This window comes from Peromyscus leucopus, chromosome 15 (assembly GCF_004664715.2).
Source record: "Peromyscus leucopus breed LL Stock chromosome 15, UCI_PerLeu_2.1, whole genome shotgun sequence".
NCBI lineage: Eukaryota > Metazoa > Chordata > Mammalia > Rodentia > Cricetidae > Peromyscus > Peromyscus leucopus.
Window position 1 is genome coordinate 69,231,618 of NC_051076.1, and position 16,855 is coordinate 69,248,472.

General features: G+C 52.5%; 1 protein-coding gene across 2 annotated transcripts in view; it reads left to right on the forward strand.

Moving 5' to 3' along the window:
• The first annotated feature begins 985 nt into the window (after positions 1–985).
• Ralb (RAS like proto-oncogene B) overlaps positions 986–16,855 on the forward strand; it is a 38,070-nt gene continuing 22,200 nt past the window's right edge. The window contains exon 1 of one of the 2 annotated variants that reach the window (XM_028879810.2): positions 986–1,171. The gene's annotated coding sequence lies outside the window, so the exon portion shown is untranslated. Of the gene's footprint in view, positions 1,172–1,456; positions 1,553–16,855 lie in introns of those variants that run through there. The other variant, XM_028879811.2, reaches the window with a different exon arrangement.

Below are 16,855 nucleotides of genomic sequence, written 5' to 3' on the forward strand. Positions count from 1 at the left end.
GGACCCCAGGGTTGCACCTCAGGTTGAGGCTCTCGGCTTCGCTGCAGGTGCCTTTACTCTCCTCGCCATCTGGCTTGCCCCCAGACCCCGCTTCTCCCTGTGCCCTCGTCAGTGGGAGGACTGGGTCTGTTAGCTGTCCGTACGGAACCCTTTAAACAAAGCACAAAGCCTCAGAAACAATAAACGTGTATCCTAATTTAGAATTATCAACAAGAGTCATTACACAGTGCGGGCTACTGTTATCACTGTTTCCCTCCTTAAAGATTAGAGACAAGCATTGAATTGTTGCCGTACAGTGAAATGCGCCATGGCGTGGGGGTGGGGGTGGGGTGGGGTATCACACAACCGTGGCGGTGGGAAGTGGCTAGGAAAACCAACCCTAGTCGCAATCCTATTAGAAAATTCCAAAGCTTCTGGGTGTAAGAGGGTGACGGCAGGTCAGCTTGTCTGTAGTTCTTGCCGCAGGCTATGGCTTGGGTTATGGCTCCAGCCCTTGAATGTGACCTAGGTCAAGGTAGCAGCTGTAACTCCTTTACTAATAGGATGTGACAGGCCAAGCGAGAGGCGCGCCACCTGTAGTTTCCAGCTCCTGGGCAAGGGTCTCCAAAACTGCTTGTCCTCTTCCACACCGGGGCGCAAGCCACACTTGGCCACCTCGTCCTCCTCATTGGATCCTGTCTATCAGCTCTCTCCTTCTTGGTTTTTTTTTTTTTTCACTACTCTGGCTTTGCTTTGGCTTCCCCGGGAGTGCACCCGCCCACGCCCGGCGTCCCCAGACCAGTTCCCAAGCTCCGCCACTGCAGCAGCGGTCACGTGCGCTCGTCCCGCGGAGGAGCCAAAAGGAAGGAGGGGTGGGCGGGGCCGTCCCACGGGGCCACGCCCCTGCACCCAAGGCGCTTCCTCACTGGCGGAAGTTTGGAGGTACCGCTTCGGATTGGTAGGTGGGCGTGGCCTCGGGGAGCGGAAGGGAGGGCCGGCTCTGGAGAGGCCAGGGTTGCCGGGCGGACCGCGGGAACGCGCTCCGGGGGGTGGGGACGCGAGCTCACGACTGCTCAATGACAAATCGAGTCGGAACAGCTGGGGTCCGGCCCCAGGACGGGGCGGGGCGCGCGTGAGAGCGGCGAGTCTGTGTGTGCGCACGGCCAGAGCCGCGGTGGGACGGGTCCCCCAGGTAAGGATGCTGCGCCCCGCAGGGGACCGTAGGCGCCGGGTGCGCCCTGGGATAGGGAAGTGGTGCGCTCCCCGCGCGATCGCGGGCCTCCTAGTTCCACGTTGGGAGGGAGGGACATGTCCCCTGAAGAAGGACAACGCCCCGGGCCGCGCCCCGCTTGGCTTGGAAGGTGTCCCCTGGGAAAGCCGGAGGGCCTCCCAGCCGGATCTGGGGGTGCTGAGGACATGGGGGAGGCGCCCCAGTTTCTCTTCCTTTGCCGCCTGTCCTTCCCTTTTCCCACAAATGACCACTTCCTGCCTTTTCGGGCCTCCCGCCTGAGTTGGTCCGCTTCCTCAGTCCCTTTCAGAGCGATAAAATGTTGCCCAAACTTCTTTCTTAAAGGTAGGAACTTGTACTTGGGTGACCTGGGCGCTGGGTTCCTGAAGTTTGGAAGGAGCTTGGTTGGTTGTGAATTACTTTTTGATCCTATCTTCCAAATACCTTTCGGAGCGTGACTAGCACCGAAGGTGGCTTCTGGAAGCACGGTGGCTTGAAGGGTTTTCCCGGCGCGGGCGTGTTGGCTCCGGGTGCATGGCTCCGACCTGGAGTCCCGGAGAGCGCCACACCCACAGCGGCGTCCTTCCTTCCTCCCACTGTGTTCATTTCCAAGTGAATACTAGAACCTTGGGACTTTGGTGATATCAGGGTGGTGTTCTCGGAGAGCGTCAGGAGTTTCCAGGGGACAAGTTATTCTTTGATTTGCCTTCAACCGCGGTTGACAGAGAACTCCTTGCTCTGCCTCGATTCCCTAATCACTTTTCTTAAGTCTGGAGGATACTGAATGAACAAGGCTTCTCAGAGAGGAAGGGAGGACATGTGTTTTAGATGTGCAAGTGAAGGTTGCCTTAAACGAGCAAGATTCTTGGATGTCAAGCCTGAGAACACGTCAAGCGGTGCTTCTTAAGCCTGGTTTGTGGTGGTAAGGTGGCGAGAGGCAGGGGGACCGTGAAAGGAGGCGTTGAATATTGGAAGAACAGGAGACTTGAGCCAGGGATGGCCGCTGGACCTTGTGTGTGTGCGACGTGGTCTTTTGTAGCCCAGGCTGACCTGGAACTTGATAGCTAATGAGAGTGACCTTGAACTTCTGACGTTCCTGCCCCTACCCCTCAGTGCTCTGCCATGCAGTACTGGGGATGGAACCCAGGGCTTCCTATATATGCTCAAGAATTCTACCAACTGAGCCAAATCCCCAGCCTGACTCTGGAACTTTCTTGGTGCTGTGGTCCAGAGGAGGCCCTTTCTCTCCTCAGAGCTCCAGCATCAGTGCCGCCGTGGAAACGTTGGTCACCCACCCCCACTGTCAGCGCCACGTCCAGTGGGAAGTGTTTCAGATACTCTCTGTAGGAGTGGGGGCGGTGCTAGGATTTGATGAAATGCCGCCAAGAGTCTCATGCGGAGGCTCAGTGGTTAACACATTCGCCTTGAGAGCCTCGGGACTGGAGTTTGGCTCAGCAACCTGCGAAGCTGTCCGAGTTGCTGGGGTACAGTCTCTCCGGGCCCTCACAGGGGAGGTGGAGATGCTGTTCTCTTCTTGACTTTGCTTCTTGTCTACCGAGAGGTAGACGGCTTCTGCTGTCATGCACTCCCTCCGTGATACACTGCTTTGCTACAGCCCCCAGAGCAGCAAGCCAGGGAGCCGCTGGCTGGAGCTGTGATGTGTCTGTGCGGATGTGTGTATGTGTCTATATAGAAATGTATATACATATGTGTATTTTAGATTTATTTTTATTTGTACGTTGTGTGTGTATGTATGTGTCTATATATGTATATGTATGTGTTTTTTAGATTTATTTTTATTTGTGTGGTGTGTCTGTGTGTGTGGTCTGCACGCGATTGCCTATGTGTGCAGATACCCTTGGAAGTCAGAAGAAGGCATGGATGGGATCCCTGGAGCTGGAGTTACAAACAATTGTGAGCTGCCCCAAATGGATGCTGGGAACCAAACTTGGGTCCTCTGGGAGAGAAGCAAGTACCTCTAACTGCGGAGCTGTCTCTCCAGCCCCCACCATGTTATTTATTATTATTGGGTCTGTGCACATGTGTGGAGTCTGTTCTTTCCTTCCATCTTACGTGGGTTTTTGGGATCAAGCTCAGGTCAGTGTGGTGTTGTGTGTGTTTTTCTTTTTGTGGAGTCTGTCTGTTCCAATAACAGTAGTGGGAGTGAGTGATCTGTGTGCTGTGATGTGTGTGTGTTGTGTTGTGTGTGTACCACTTGCACAGCACACTCTTTATGTGTTTGTGTGTGTGTGTGTGTGTGTGTGTGTGTGTGTGTGTGTTGTGTGTGTGTGTGTGTGTGTGTGTGTGTGTGTTGGACAGGCCTGTGCACCAGGCACACACTCTTTACTTGTATGTGTGTGTGTGTGTGTGTGTGTGTGTGTGTGTGTGTAGTTGGACCAGGGCCTTGTGCACGACCAGGCACACACTCCACCAGTGTGGCAACCCGGCCCCTCCCTTTCCTTTCCACTTACTTCCCACTGGAAACAGTGACTGCTCTTATCTGAGGTCCCAGCAAGGTTTTACTGTGCCTGAGGACATGTTTTTCTAGGCTTCTTTGTGAGAAAAGTGTGGGTGTGAGTTACTGGATAGCTTTTGGAAAATAGGACCTAGACAGATGAAGATAGGAAAATGAGCCCATTGTGGTGGCGCACTCTGGTAGGATTTGCTGAAGGAGGCAGAGGCAGGAGGATCACAAGTTTGAGGCCATCCACATTTAAACCGGTGGTGGTGCAAACCTTTAATCCCAGCAATCGGGAGGCAGAGCCAGGAGGATCTTTGCAAGTTTGAGGCCAGCCTGGTCTACAGAGCGAGATCCAGGACAGGCAGTAAAGCTACACAGAGAAACCCTGTCTCCAAAACAAAACAAAACAAAAACACAACAACAACAAAAATATAGGAAGATGAGAGTTGTAACCGTAAATGGAATCTGGAGAGTTCTTGGTAGGCAGTGGAAGTAGAGGTTTTGTCTGTGTGTTTGATTTGGTGCTAGGGATGGAGCCTCAGAGTTTTAATTCTTAGGCTAGGGAGATGCCTAGTGGTTAAAGCACTTCCTTTGCAAGCAATAAGGTCTGGAGTTTCAATCCCCAGAGCCCAAATAAATGCCCAGTGGGCACAGCAGCCTGCTGAACTTCAGCATGGAATGGGAGATGGGCTCTTGGAGACAGTGGGCCAGAGCCTGAGATTCACCAAATCAGTGAGCTCTGAGTCAGATTGAGGGTGATTCCTGACGTGAGCTTGGGCCTCAACATGCAAGTGCACATGTGTGCAGAGTGGCCTCAACATGCATGTGTACATGTGTGCAGAGTGGCCTCAACATGCATGTGCACTTGTGTGAATCAGAGCTGGCCATTCAACACATGCATGTGCACTTGTGTGCAGAGCGACCTCAACATGTGTGTGCACTTGTGTACAGAGTGGCTTCAACATGCATGTGCACTTGTGTGCAGAGCGACCTCAACATGTGTGTGCACATGTGTGCAGAGCACCTACAGCACAAGCAGATAGTACACATCTACGTAAACTCACACAAAAAAATGGAAGAAAAAAATCTTCACTCTTGCCTTGAAGTTCTTCAAGGTTCCTGCCTTGACTTAAGGCTCCATAAAAAGTTCGATATAGCACGAATTGTTAGAAGGTCTTTTTAGTAAAATCAAACCCGGAGCCAGGTATTGGGGTGAATGCTGGAAGATCAGAGAGGCAGAACCAGCCACAGCCACCTCACCTCGCCACTTCCTCAGCTGATCCTGTTTTCTCAGACTAGAAGCCTCTGCAGCCTCATCCAAATGGATCTCAGCTGAACTGCTGCTCAAAAGCCTAAAACCTTAACCAGCTCTAGTTCCTGGTCCTCACTCCTTATTACCTTTCTGCTTCGTGCCATCCTTCCTGGGATTAAAGGCATGAGTCACCATGCCTGGCTGTTTCCAGTGTGGCTTTGAACTCACAGAGATCCAGATGATCTCTGCCTTCCAAGTGATAGGATTAAAGGTGTGTGTGCCACCATTTTCTGGCCTCTATATCTAGTGGTTGTTCTGTTCTTTGACCCCAGATAAGTTTATTAGGGTGTATGATATATTGGGGAACACACTATCACCACAGTTTGAAGCCTGGGAGTTTGTGCTGTATCGTTCCATCATGGTGAACCTCTCCGGATTCTGTGACTAACCCTCCCCGATTCATCTCATCCTTGGAGACTTTGTAGCTGGAGACACTGTAATAACAACCAGAACTATTGGGGTGGAACTCTGTGAACTGTTTCCAGGAAGGCAGAATACCAGAACTTACTTCCTGTGCTGCTGAGGATTGAACCCAGGACCTTGTGTATGTTAGGCAACTGCTCTACCACTGAGCTATTCCCCTAGCACAGGAGGGGTGTGTGTGTGTGTGTGTGTGTGTGTGTGTGTGTGTGTGTGTGTGTGTGTGTGAGTGTGAGTGTGACAGGGTCTGTCATTTGTCTGAACTTTGCCATGTGGGCCAGGCTAGCTGGTCTGTGACTTCCAGGAATCCAGTCCTCTCGGCTCCCCATTCTCAGAGGCTAGGATTTCAGGAGTATCCTACTCCAGGCTTTCTAACGTGAGTTCTGGGGACTGAACTCAGGATCTTCCACTTGCTAGGCAAGTACGTTACCTGCTGACCATCTCCCCAGCCCTGTGTCCCACTATATTTTATTGGTTTTATTTTTTCTTAAATTTTTTAGTCCCCTGTGCTAAGAGTTGAATGCAGGACATTGTGTACAGGAGGCAACTGCTTTCTCACTGAGTTAAATCTCCATCCTGGCTCCAATTACTTCTAAACAGCACTTGCTATTAAATGAGCAAGAAATTTGTTTTCTTTTTTTAATTTAATTTTACATTTTTATGTGTATGTGTATGCCTGTGTGAGATTATGTGTCTGACGTGTGTGCAAGAGCCAGAGAGGTCAGAACAGGTTGTCAGATCCTGGGAAGGTATACAAGTCACCATGTGGGTGCTGGGAACTGAACCCAGGTCCTCTGGAAGAGCAACCCAGTTCTCTTAACCCCTGAGCCATCTCTCCAGTCCCAACTGTGAACTTCTGATGCTCCTGCCTCTACCTACTCAGTGCTGAGCTAACAAAGGTAGGTCCACCTCCGTACACGGTCTGCATGGTGCTGGGGATCCAACTCAGGACTTCACGCATGCTGAGCTCACATTCTGCAACAAGTTGCGTCCAGACCGCCACTGGACTTCTTGAAGACTAGCTTCCACTTCTTTTTCTTTTTTAAAAGCTTTTGTTTGTTTTTGTTCTGAGACAGGGTCTCTCCCGTAGCCCTGGCCATTCTGGGAACTCCCTCTGTAGACCAGATGGGCTGAGTCATAGCGATCCCCCTGCCTCTGCCTCCCGAGTGCTGGGACTAAAGTTGTGCCGCCACACCTAGCTTCTTTTTTAAAAGTTTTAGACTACACACTGTTGAGATGATTTTTTGTTATGGTGCTTCCCAAAGCTTGTGGGTACTGTAGGGGACAAAGATACATCCGGAGTTCCTGCTGTTCTAGAAACTTCCATATCATACTTGGAACCTCGTTTCTTTCTTCCAGTTCATTGTCAGGCCTGAGAATTAATCAGCCCAATATTCAACAGCTTTAGAAACTAGAAATTTAAATCTTGCTGGTCCCCAAACTAAATGGAACACAGAGATTCTTTTAAATCAACTCTAAAATAAGTTGGTGAGGAAAAAAAATCATTGACAAAGTGATCTCCTTGGTGAACAGCTTAAAATGACTTTTGGTCTGTGTAGGTTTTTAATAGACATTTATTTGTTTTGGTGTGTGGAGACTGAATACACGTGTATGTGTGGAGGTCAGAGGACAACTTGGATTCTCTCTTTCCAACCATGTGAATCCCAGAGCCAGGACTCAGGTTGTCAGGCTTGGCGGCCGTCAGCTGCTGACCTGTCTAGACAGTCCCTCTACCTTACGGTTTGTTTTCTCTTCTGAGACAGGGGCTCACTGTGCAATCCTAGCTGGCCTGGAAGTCATTATATAGACCAGGCTGGCCTGGAACTCAACAGAAGTCCACCTCCTCTGCCTCCCAGATGCTGGATAAAAGGCATTCAACACTGTGCCCAGCCACCTGTGCATTTTGAGATATGGTCTCTCATTGAACCTGGGGCTAGCCCATTCAGCCAGCGAGCCCTAAGGATTGTCTTGTCTCTGCCTCTTCGGGTCCAGTCCAGACACATCACAGCACTCTGTTTACTCGGGTTCCGGGCATCTGAATGCCCACTGAAGCATCTCCCCGGCCCTGTGCTCTGGTCTCCTGTCACAACGGCTGCAGAGGTCTGTCTGCCGCTGCTGGTTTTTTGAGACAGGCTCTCGTGTAGCTAAGACTGTCCTTGAACTCCCTGTGTGGCTGAGGACAGCCTGATCCTCTTGTCTCCCCTCCTAAGAGCTGCGATTACAGAGGCACACCACGCTCCAGCTTTGTGTGCTTCTGGAAATGGAACCCAGGGCTTCAAGCATGGGAGCGAGCGAGCATTCTGCTAACCTGAGCCGTATTCGCAGCCGGAAGGAAGCTCTGGGATAGGGATTGGGAGAGGAAGGGCTGGTGGGGAACGACCCTGTGTAGAAGGAGGGTTTAGATTTTACCAGTGGTGAACCAATGCTAACACATTGGTGTTTGCTGGTTTAGAAAACTCCCACGGGCTGGGGAGTCAGTTTATTTGTTACGGGGCTCGGCATGCAAACACAGGACCTGAGCTTAATCCCCAGAGCCCATGCTAAAACCAGACAAGGCTAAACCGAACTGCATGGCGGCTTGAGTTTGTAATCCCGGTGCTGAGGAGGTGGGAACAGGGGCTTTCAGGGGTTGTCCAGCCGGTCTAGCCTAAGCAGTAAACTCCAGGCCAGTGCCAGACCCTGTCTCAGAAGTAAGGTGGAGGTACAGGGGTGTGGCCCTGTTGGTAGAGTGCCTGCCTGGAGTGTATGAATCCTGGGTTCCATCCCCAGCACCACATAAAACCAGGTGTGAAGACGCACACTCACAGCCCCAGCTCTGAGGTAGCTGGTGCAAACAGGAGCATCTGGAGTTGACAGTTGTCCTTGACTATGTGGAGTTCAAGGATAGCCTGGACTACATGATCATGTCTCAGGAAAAAATATAAAGGAAGAAAACGATTGAGGAATACACCTGATGTTGACCTCTGACCCCCGTGTGTACATATGTACACACACACACACACACTTGCAGGGGCCTGTGTGGACAGTGGCTTGAAGAGGGGCTGAGGTGGCACCAGGGGCCTGGCCGCTGTGGCCGCTGTGGCCGGTTGCTGTGGCCGCTGTGGCCGGTTGCTGCAGTCTGATTGGGGCAGAGAAAATGGAAGAGTGGGGTGGATGGGAAAGGTCCTTTGGAGACAGAGTCGGGAGAACTAGTGAGTAGAACCAGGGAGAAAAGAGGGGGTCTGGAAGGCCCCCCAGATCTGCTTGACTGACGTCTGATGTCCTGCCCCTAGGCTTGAGTTGCTGTTGTGGGGTGGGCTGGTGGCGAAGGAGTACTTATTCTGGTTTCCCTCCCTGGTTGTGATAAACACCCTGACCACAAGTAGCTTAGGGAAGAACGGAGTTATTTGGCTTACTTCATGGAGGGACATCAGGGCAGGCGCAGCCGAAACCGTGGAGGATACATACCGCTTGGAGACTCTCGGGCTCACGATTAGCTTGCTTTCTTGTATCACCCAGGACCAACTGCCCAGGGAATGGAGCCACCCACAGTGGGCTGGGTCCTCCTACATCAGTTAACAATGCAACAGCCCTCTACAGACCTGCCCACAGCAGTCCTCTGCAGACCTGCCCACAGGCCACTCTAATCTGATCGATCCCTCAAGTGAGACTCCCTTCTCAGGTGACTCTGGGCTACGTTAAGTTGACAGCGCTGACTAGGATACTATTTATGCATTTGTTTATTTAATTCATGCGTGTTTACGAGTGTGCACTTGCACACTCACAGGACAGTTTTCAGGAGTAGGTTCTCTCCTTCTGTCATGTGGATCCCAGGAATCGAACTCAGCTTGTCAGCCTCGGCAGCAAGTGTCTTTACCTGGATGGGTGTGCTTAGCTCAGGGAGGGTGTGGAGGGGTGAGAAGAGTCGCACCCAGAGCCAGAACCAGGTAGAAAAACCCAAGTGAGAAAAAGCCCTAGAGAAGGGATCAGCCTGGGGAAAATGAGTCTGAAGTCTCGAAGGACAGGCACTACCAAGAGGGCACAGGGGTGTTGGCAGAGCCTCTGGGGAGTGGGCGCCCCTCGTGGTGTGGGGTTGAAACTGCATTTTACGGGAAGTTACATGAGGCTGCTTGTGTGCTTTTTTTTTTTTCTCTTGAATTCCTTCCCTGGCCAGCTTGCTAGTACAGGTACTGGGAACGGTGGTGATGGGGGTGAGAGGTGGGGGGGGTCTTTGCGAGGGCCTGGTAAGGTATCACCTAAGCCTGGGGCAGCAGCGGAGCCCGGAAAGAATGTGCTGGGTCAGCGCTTCGAGGTGTCAGGAGGGCAGGTGGAATTTGAGCGAGTGAGTGGACAGACAGATGGCAGGTTTGGGCTGTGGTGTTTGGATGTGATGTCCCCCACAGGTGTTTTTGAGCCTCTGGTCCCCAGTTTGGGGGTGCTGTCTGGGGAGGTCTAGGGGTGGGGTACAGCCTGTTGGAGAAGGCCTTTGAAAGCCTTTTGAGCTAAAGACTCACCCATTTCCAGTTTGCTCTCTTAGCTTTGTGCTTGTAATTCAAAATGTGAGCTCTCAGTCGCTGCTCCAATCACCATGCCCACGATCGCTGCCGAGCATGCCCACTGCCGTGGACTCGAACCCTCTAGAACCATAACCCCAAATTAACTCTTTCTTACATAAGTTGGTCATGGTGTTTTATCACAGCAACGGAAAAGTAACTAATACAGGACTCAGAGGGGACACTGAGTCAGAATGTCTTTCCTTCTTTTTTTTTTTTTTTAAAGGTAAGTGATTTACTAAAAGAGTTGCTTAATGCTGTAGATGGACAGACAGACAGACCGCAGCATATCAGGCCTCTGAAGTGAGATCAGGTACACACGGCAAAGTGAGGGTCCCTTCTTACGCATTTTAGAGGAAGGGGAAGACTCTCTACATACTGTGTGATTGGTCATCACAGCGCATGCTCGAGCCTAGGCCGCCTCTGACTGCTGTTACCTTGGGGTCTGTGTGCAGGGTCAGCTGTGAGGGCGGGAGGTGAGAGAGCAGGAATCTGGGAAGAGAAGTCAATGAGAGAGCTTGACTACCTGGTGTGGCCCTGGCTGATGTGAAGGACGGAGGTGGAGTGGAGAACCCGGGTCAGGTCAGGTTCAGGTTCATGGCATGGGGGTGTGGGGTTGTGTGAGGGTGCCAGAGAAGACGCCTGGAACTTAGTATTCCTAGGGCTGTTCGAGTCAGAGCCTGGGCTCAGCAGCCCGTGGTCAGCATGCCAATTAAACAGACCAGTGACAGTGAGAAGTAGATAAAGGAGATTTAGTCAATGTGGCCACATTGGGAAGAGCAAAGAGGTCCAGTGACCCCTGTACGTCCATCTTCGGGGTACCGGCTGGATGTTCAGGCTTAAATAGAGATCAAGAGGTGTGCAAAGCCAAACAGTCCTGGTCAAGGTGTGGTCCTGCCCGTCACCGACCCGGCATTGTCTGGGCTCCAGTCTCTGCTGGGAGGTGCTGACGGCCTGTCAGCACTGTGTGAAGTCTCTTCCTGGAGACAAGCCCTCCACCCCCTGCCTGGCACCGAGGCCTCCGTCTACTCACGCAGCTCCATATTCCTGGGGAAATGCCAGTTTCATGGGGTCATTGTCCGACTATTCTCAGAGCCAAAGAGGCACATGTCCCTCTTAGAATATTCTCATTCCCCCCTGCACCTGCATGAACAGGGTGGTTCCTGAGGACGATGACGTCAGAAGCAGAATTAGAATTAGTGTCCTCTGTCCATGAGAACACCGGCAGGAAGGAGGTCTGGCTGTGACAGGCACAGCACAGGACGTTACAATGGGAGGCTAGGCCTTAGCCATATGGGAATTTCGCAACAAGGAGGCTACTAAGGAAAGTGAACAGGAAGTGGCTGGGGGGAGGGGGAGGGAGGGGGAGGAGCAAGGACACTAATCTGCCTGGGCACACAGGGCTGGGGAGGCCAACATCATATGTCCTTTTTTTTTTTTTTTTTCTTCAGTTTTTCGAGACAGGGTTTCTCCCTGTAGTTTTGGAGCCCATCCTGGATCTCGCTCTGTAGACCAGGCTGGCCTCGAACTCACAGAGATGCGCCTGGCTCTGCCTCCCCAAGTGCTGGATTAAAGGTGTGCGCCACCACCACCACCACCACCACCACCACCACCACCACCACCACCACCGCCGGGCCCAGGTTGTGGAGTCCTGAAGGACAAGCCTGTAGAGGAACATTCTTAGACTAGAAGATCTACACCCTGCTGGTGTCCCCACTGTTTCCACCACACAGCAGCCTGCCTCTGCCGTCAAAGCGGTGACATCATCACCTGTCGCCAGGGGCCTTTCCTCCGTCAGCCATGGGACACGCGCACCCCTTAAAAGTGCCCGCCAGCCAAGCTCGCCCTCCTGTCTCTCTTCCTCCCGTCTCTTCCCTGTTCTGTCTGTCCGTCTGTCTGTCTGTCTGCCTGCCTGCCTCTCATGTCCCCACTCCGACGCAACCTTCTGCTGTTCACTCTCCCCCTCCTCCAATAAACCCCTTGCCAGCCTCTGCCGCCAGGGCCCCGCTGCGCTTTCCTTTTTGATTCTTTCACGGGGAGCTTGGGAACAGTGGGCCAGTCGTTGCCAAGGTGGATGCAGTGTTGAGCTGAGAGACCTGGTCGTGGGGGAGTGTGGGGTCCCGGAGGAGGCAGAGGTATGCTCAGGGTGTGCTGGCCCAGCGGGGGAGTCCCGGTCCAGCACTGCCCCCCCCCTCCCGCCCCCCAAGCCCTCTCAGAGGAGGCAGCTCCTCTTGCTGGTGCACGGCCCAGGCAGGAAGAGGAAAGACATTACCTTTAGAGTAGTCAGAGCTGAGGGTGCAACCAGGACAGGCAACCCCAAATGCCCATCCACTTGTTCGGGGTGGGAATATTCTCCGTGTTAAAAAGGAAGAGAAGGTGACCCAGCAAGGCCGTTTCTTCCTTTTTCCCCTTTCGTTTATTTTTATGGTTATGGTTGTTTTACCTGTGTGCATACAGTACCCACAGAAGTTAGAAGAGGGTGTCGGATCCTCTGGGGCCAGAGTTACAGGCAACTGTGAGTCACCAGGTGGGTTCTGGGAATCGAACCTGGGTCCTCTGAAAGAGCAGTCTGTGTCCTTAACCACTGAGCCCCAGGCAGTTCCTATTTTTGCAAAAAGGGCATGTCATCACCCAAGCCAGGAGAGCAAGCCGCTAACACGGCCAGGATGGCTCCTGTTTTACCCCCATGGCAAGGGGGAGCTTGGCCGTTCCTCCCTGGCTGTGGTTCGGCCTCGCCGTCCGCTCCCAGTTGGCTCATGCAGAAGGCAGCTCTAAGTAAATGGAGGACAGGCGTCAGGAGTCAGCGCCCTGGGCCATCAACTTCTGGGAATGCGTAAGGCAGTGGGGCGGATAAACAAAAGTATTACAAGGTGGGGGAGATGAAAAGATTCGCATTCCTCTGCATAAAAGTTGTAGGAGGTAGGGAGAGTTATGAAATATTGATCCTTGGCAGCTGAGTACTGAGGTGTGTGTGACTGGTTGGTACTCAGGAGGCTGAGACAGGAGAATCTTGTAAGCCTCAGAGTTGGAGGCCAGCTTGGGCAACATGATGAGACCTTATCTCAAAGCAAATAGGGTGGGGGGGATAGAGAGGTGGCTCCCAGGTTGAATGTTTCCTGCTCCCACAGAGACCCCGGATTCCATTCCCAGCTCCCACGGGGCTCCTCACAACTTCCTGTAACTCCAGTTCAAGGGACCTGATGCCCCCTTCTGGCCTCTGCAGGCACTGCATGCATGTGGAGTCCCATAAGTACGTCCAGGCATTCGACATAGGCAAGCGTTGAGGGTGTGGTTCATTCAGTAAACTGCTTGCTGGGCCAACACGAGGGCCTGGATTTGAGTCCCAGCACACATGTAAGATGGCTAGGTGTGGCGGGCTAGGGAGGGAGAGACAGCCACTTCCTTTAAGAACCAGGACCCTGACCTGCCTTCACATGGCACTGGCCTGGAGATGGCGCCTTTCTCAGCATTTACGATTTCACTAGAATATTCCATAAATGCTGAGAAAGGCGCCACCTCCAGTTAGTAATTACCAGGCCATGGTGGCACACGCCTTTAATCCCAGCACTCGGGAGGCAGAGGCAGGCGGATCTCTGTGAGTTCGAGGCCAGCCTGGTCTACAAAGTGAGTTCCAGGAAAGGCGCAAAGCTACACAGAGAAACCCTGTCTTGAAAAACCGAAAAACAAACAAACAAACAAACAAACAAACAAACAAAAACCGACGTTAGTAATTAAATGTTTGAGGTCTGGGGAGGTGGCTCAGTGTTCCAAGCCTGTACTGCTCTGACAGAGGGCCTGCGTTCAGTTCCCAGCACCCACACTGAGCGGCTCACAGCCACCTGGAACTCCAGCTCTAGGACACCCGACGCCCTCTTCTGGCCGCTGTGGGCACCTGCGCTCCCATGTTCACCCCCTTCTTCACATATACACATAATTAGCGGTAAACGTCTTTAAAAAACAAACACAAAATGGAATGTTTGGAAGACACCGAAGAGGCAGCGTGCTCCCAGGCCACCAGGGTCCACAGACTGGCAGCTGTAAATCACAGGCGCTTCAAGTGAGGCCGAGAGGCAGAGTCAGCATGGTGAGGGAGACAGAGCGGAGGCGAGGCCAGGGCCTGGCTCAGCTGCCGGAGTAACCGCGCAACTGTGATCCCGCGCAGCGGTGATACCCCGCACAGCGGTGATACCCCGCGGATGCCTCGGCTGCCTTCCCGGGGGTGGTGTCTCCTTCAGATCTTAGTGTTTCCTTATGAATTCCCCAGGGTGGCTCCAGACACATCCACTTTATGTTTCCTTCCTTTAAAACAAAAAGGGGGTTATTTTTAATGTGTGTGTGTGTGTGTGTGTGTACAGGTGCCAGTGGAGTCCAGAGAATGGTTTTGGAGCTTCTGGAGCTGGAGTTACAGGCGACCCAACATGCATGCTGGGAACTGAACTCGGGCATGTTCCTGATGAGCGAGCCAACCTGCTTTCCTTCCCCGCTCCCCTTTCCCTCCGTCCCCCCTCATGTCCCTCTTCCCTCCCTCTCTCTCTCCTCCTGTCTTCCTTTCTGTTTGGGGACAGGACCTCGGTAAGTTTCCAAGGCTGGCCTGGAACTCCTGCTCCTTTACCACCTTCTGAGTCCCGAGTTTCTAAAATAGTGAGTTGTTTCCTTCAAGGTAATGAACAGAGTGCTTGTAAAACATTATCTTTTAATCGTGTGTGTGTGTGTGTGTGTGTGTGTGTGTGTGTCTGGATGTGCGTGCCTGTGCATGCCCGTGTGGAGGTCAGAGGCCAAAGTGGATGTCTCCTGTTGCTCTCCATCTAAGTTTTTGAGTTAAGGTCTGTCATAGAAGCTGGGGCTCCCCAGTTCAGCTAGGCTGGCTCTGGGGGTCGCCTGCCTACACCCTCCCAGTGCTGGGGCCACGGAATGTGTTGTTGGAGCGGAGTTGCCGGGGATCTGAGTTCAGGTTCTCATGCACGGCAGAGCCTTCTCCCCAGCCCCGAGTTCGAGTTATGCAGTGTCACTTGGGGTAAAACAGTCTTACTATTTCCTGTCGGAGCAGGCTGTTTGAGGAGAGAGAGACTCATCCGTGAGACTCACTCCAGTTGAGATGGTCATAATTTGGTTGCAGCAGGAAGTGGTCTAATAAAACTTAAAAACTGTCACAGTTAGGGTGACTATGGCTGTGATGAAACACCACGACCAGAAGCAGCTTGGGGAGGACAGCGTTATGTGCCCTGAATCACAGTCCATTGAGGGAAGCCGAGGCAGGGCTGATGCAGAGGCCGTGGAGGGGTGCTGCTTACTGGCTTGCTCCCCATGGTTTGCTCAGCCTGTTTTCTAATAGAACCCAGGACCAGCAGCCCAGGGATGGCCCCACCATGGGCTGGGCGCTCCCCCATGAATCACTAATTAAGAAAATGCCCGGTAGGCTTCTCTGCTTGTCTGCCGCCTGACCTCACAGACGTTTCCTCAGTGGAGGGCTCCCTCCTCTCAGGTGACTCCAGCTCGTGTCAAGTTGACATCGACCAGCCAGCATGGACATGGAATTTGCCTTGGCATTCACTTACCACAGGGTTGCTTGAAATTCAGTACCGTGTGTTTTTGTGTGAGTGCAGCACGCATGTGGAAGGGAGCCAGAGGACAGCCTGGGCGCCGGCCCTCACCCTCCACATTCTCTGCTGTTTCCCCGCTGTGCGCTCAAGTTAGCTGTCCCGGGAGCTGGGAGATTTCCCCCTTTGCCTTGCAACTCCCCATAGGGCGGCTGGGATTAGAGGTGCTCATGCTGCACACCCAGCTTGGTTGCTTGGTTGCTTGGTTGCTTGGTTTGTTTCTCTCTCTCTCTCTCTCTCTCTCTCTCTCTCTCTCTCTCTTCCTTTCTTCCTCCCTCCCTCTCTCCTTCCTCCTCCCCTCCTCCCCTCCCTCCCTCTCTCCCTCCTCCTTTCTTTCCTTCTTTCTTTCTTCTTCTTCCTCTTTCTTTCTTTTTCTTCTTTCTTTCTTTCTTTCTTTCTTTCTTTCTTTCTTTCTTTCTTTCTTTCTTTCTTTCTTTCTTTCTTTCTTTCTTTCTTTCTTTCTTTCCTTCCTTTCTTCCTTCCTTCCTTCCTTCCTTTCTTTTCTTTCTTTCTTCCTTTCTCTCTCTCTCTCTCTCTCTCTCTCTCTCTCTCTCTCTCTCTCTCTCGCTCTCTCTCTCTTTCTTTTCTTTGACAGGGTTTCTCTGTGTAGCTTTGGAGCATGTCCTGGAACTCACTTGGTAGACCAGGCTGGCCTCGAACTCACAGAGATCCGCCTGCCTCTGCTGGGATTAAAGTCGTGCACCACTGCCACCCCGCTTACACCCAGCTTTCTACACAGCTTCTGGGGATTCCAGCTCAGGCCTTGCACACTTATGCAGACTTTTCATATTTCCTTCTGTGTGTGTGTTTACGCACATTTTTGTGTGTGTGCACTTGTGTGTGCAAGAGCATATGTGTGTGGAGGCCAGAGGTCAATCTCTGGTGTCCCTCAGGGGTCACCCACCTTGTGTTTTGAGAGAAGGTCTCAGTGAGACCAAGGGCTTGCTGAGGAGGTAGGCTGGCCGGCCGGGGAACCCCAGAGTCCTTCTGTCTTCACTCCCACCCAGTGCTGGAATTACAGGTACGCACCACCAAGTCGGAGTTTTCTCTCAGGTGCTGGGGACCAAACTCGGGGTCTCACACTTGCATGGTTAGCGTTTTACTGACTGAACACGTCTCTCCAGCCCCCACAGACAGACCTTTGAAAATAGGTTTAGTTTTAATTCTGCACGTTTGTGTGGTGTGTGTGTGTGTGTGCATGTGTGTCCAGGTGCCCAAGGAGGCCAGGAGGGGCTGTTAGATGCCCTGGAACGAGTGTTGTAAGTGGTTGTAAGCAGCTCAAGGTGGGTTCCGGGCACTGAACTCCAGCGTGCGGAGCAGTAAGTG